This window comes from Sciurus carolinensis, chromosome 8 (assembly GCF_902686445.1).
Source record: "Sciurus carolinensis chromosome 8, mSciCar1.2, whole genome shotgun sequence".
In the NCBI taxonomy this organism is placed as follows: domain Eukaryota; kingdom Metazoa; phylum Chordata; class Mammalia; order Rodentia; family Sciuridae; genus Sciurus; species Sciurus carolinensis.
This window is the reverse complement of record NC_062220.1, coordinates 74,632,763-74,636,181: the sequence shown is the minus strand read 5'-3', so window position 1 is coordinate 74,636,181 and position 3,419 is coordinate 74,632,763. Positions and strand designations below refer to the sequence as shown.

At 38.4% G+C, this 3,419-nt stretch overlaps 1 pseudogene; it reads left to right on the top strand.

Moving 5' to 3' along the window:
* The first annotated feature begins 1,337 nt into the window (after positions 1 to 1,337).
* LOC124991822 (transcription factor BTF3-like) lies at positions 1,338 to 1,817 on the top strand (annotated as a pseudogene).
* The last annotated feature ends 1,602 nt before the right edge of the window (positions 1,818 to 3,419 follow it).

Below are 3,419 nucleotides of genomic sequence, written 5' to 3'. Positions count from 1 at the left end.
ATAGGGAGTCCTTGATGATTTAGAATATGGTTCTCCCAAGTCTGACTGCTTTATTATCATTTTTAGAAAAAAAAAGTACATTCTGTTAATCAAAAATAAGTTAAATATTTTAAGATACATACTTCCTCTGCTTAGTGCTGTAATGATTTTGAGACTCAGAAAATTCAAAATTACTTTGACAATAAAGGGCATTATGCTAAGTATTTGTTTACTTTATCATTTTTCCTCTTCTCTTCCCTTTCTTGAGGCAGCCTTAAGTTAACAATATATCCCCGTCCCTACTGAAATGCTACATGTATGGGTCACAGGGTGTCCTGGACACTAACTCTTCAAGATTGTGCAGATTATTTTCAATTCCGGGATCACAGAATTCTACATCTTCATGTTTTTGCTCTTATGCACAGGGATCATCCAGCAGACAGTACAGTATTGGGAGGTCTGTGAGACAATGCAGTGACTGGCCAGAGAATTTTAAAAGTTTCCTTGAATTGCTCATTGGTTCATCAGCCTTAGCTATCGTAGAGATGTAGGAGAACTCAGTAGTACATTTTCTCAGATTTACAAACCAAAGTCAATGACAGATTTTTAGAAACTAACTCTCTTTTGAAATGAGGCAGTTAGTCACACTTATAGAACTAAATAAAAGAATCCCAAATGGAGTATTTTTAGCCAATATACCTGACTGTGGATTCCTCTGAATGATGTACTCCAATCCTAATTAATTAAGTCATCTCTATTAATTCTAAAAATATGGTTCCACCTGGCTGATAAGAGCACAGTTACAAGTAAACAAAGAAAAGGGGTTAAGAGCATGAACAATGGAAAAAGACTGCACAGCTTTGAATCCTGGCTCTACAATGTCTGTAAGGTTAGCATAAGATACTTACATGTTTTGTGCCTTGGTTTCCTCATCTGTAAAATGGGAATTACAATGGTATCTTTCACATATGATTCGGTTGGTTTAAATTAATTAATATACGTAAATTAAGACTTAAGACTGAGCCTGTTATGAAATAAGCTTTATCTAATATTAACTTACGTAAACATTGGCTTGAATACATTTTTTCTCTCATTTTCAAAAACTGAATTCCTCTTAAATCTTTGTAATTAATTTGTTGGTCAAATCTCAACCAGTATCTTTTGCTGATCTTCTAGAAGAAGAAAAAGGAGAAGGAGAAAGAGAGAAGGAAGAAGGAAGGAAGAAATAGGGAGTGAAGGAAGAAGGAAGGAAGGCTCTCTAGCTGCCATCTTGTGTCCCTGCATGCTTGCGCAGCCTCCCCCAGCCCCACCCAGCACCAACCCTAGTCCCCCTGCAGTCTCATTTCCGCTCCAACAAGATGAAAGAAACTATCATGAACCTGGAAAAACTCTCCAAACTGCAGGCACAAGCACACATTGGTGGGAAAGGAACTGCTCACATAAAGAAGGTGGTTCATAGAACAGCTACAGCAGAAGATAAAAAAATTTCAGTTCTCCTTAAAGAAGTTAGGGGTAAACAATATCTCTGGTATTGAAGAGGTGAAGAGGTTTACAAACCAAGGAACGGTAATTCACTCTAACAACCCTATCTCTGGCAGCAAACACTTTCACCATTACAGACCATGCTGAGATAAAGCAACTGACAGATAGATATGCTACCCAGCATCTTGAACCAGCTTGGGGCAGACAATTTGACTAGTCTAAGGAGACTGGCTGAAGCTCTGCCCAAACCATCTGGGGATGGAAAAGCACCACTTGCTACTGGAGAGGATGATGATAATGAAGTTCCAGATCTTGTGGAGAATTTTGATGAGGCTTCTAAGAATAAGGCAAACTGAACTGATCAACTACTGAAGAAGACAAGTTTGAAGAGGTTACTGGGAACTGCTATTTTATATTATGACTGCTTTTTAGAATTGTTTTGTTTATGGATCTGATAAACTCTAGATCTCTAATATTTTTAAGTCCAAGCACCCTGGACACTGGAACTTTTTTCAGTTTTTGCTTATACACAATTTATTCTTTGCAGCTAATTAAGCTGAAGAAGCCTGGGAATAAAGTTTGAAACAAAGGTGAAAAAAAGAAAAAAGAAAAATTCCAGAGGGTACAGGCAGAATCTGAGAAATTTTACTCATTCATTCATTCAACAAGCATTTTTAAGTGCTTATTATGGACCAGGTGTCCACAGTTTTTTGATTAGAAAATATGAGTAAGTCTGTCCTCAAGAGCTGCTCCTTCGTATTTGAAAATATGCAAGTGGCTAAGCTAAAACCAATGGATGCTAGAAAGTGTATATGCAGACTGTGGAGGATAGTAGTCAGCTTTCCCCTGCTGTAACAAAATACCTGAAAAATGAAGTCAAAGGAGGAAATATTTATTTTGACTCACAGTTTCAGAGGTTTTAGTCCTTGGTTGCTTGTCCTCATTGCCTTTGGGCTTTGTGGCAAAGCACTGTGTTATGATGGACACATGTGACAGAGGAAACCTACTTATCCCATAGTTGTCAAGAAGCAAAGAAAGGTGGGAGAGGACCAGGGTCCCAGTATTTCCTTCAAGAATACCCGTGATGACCTACCTTCCTTCCACCATAATGTCCCATCTCCAAAGGGTTCCATCACCTCCCAGTATGCCATGAGTTGGGGACCAAGCCGTAATACGTGAGCCATAGAGGGACATTTAAGACCAAATCATAACAAGTAAAGAATGGAGGCAGTTGGCGGGGTGGGCAGCCAAGTCATCTCAATGGGAAGCAGAATTCACAGGGGTGATCAGATCCAAATGGACCCCTGAAACCTGACTGAAAACCTCAGCCTATGTCAGGGGTAAAACATAGTACCTATCAAAAAGCATTATAAAAACCTCTGCCATTTAAAATTTGATTCATAATAAAACTTTATCTTGACGTTTTTCTGAAGAGTTTAGGTGGCAGCATGAGGTTAGATGTCTTGCTCTCCCTCAATTCTAAGATAGAACCAGTGATTGCATTATCTAACCCATTATTTTCTCTCTTTTTACATTTCTTTAAAGAGAAAAGAAAATGCCATAAACATTACTCTCAAAGATAAAAAGTTAAGGGGGGTGTGCTACAGAAATATTTGAATACCAGAATGTATTCAAATGACAGAATCCCATCAATGAATACTTAGCTGAAGGGTAAATGGAACTGTAGGCAGTTGTAATAGCATTTAATTTTCTCTGTATTTTAGGCTAATGTTCAAATCCACAGTTTCATCAAGTTTGGCTTGGCAGTTGCATCCCACTCATTCTGAGGGCGTATGGCAGAGAGAAGAGAAGCCAGTCTGCTCAGAGTAGATGGATCTCAATCTCTTACTCATCTCATGGCAGAAAAGCTTTATTTAATTGTAGTGCTGCCAACATGTAAAATGAGGAGCAGCTGAAGTGGCTTTTACTCATCTGCAGATTCTTTGGGACATCAATAA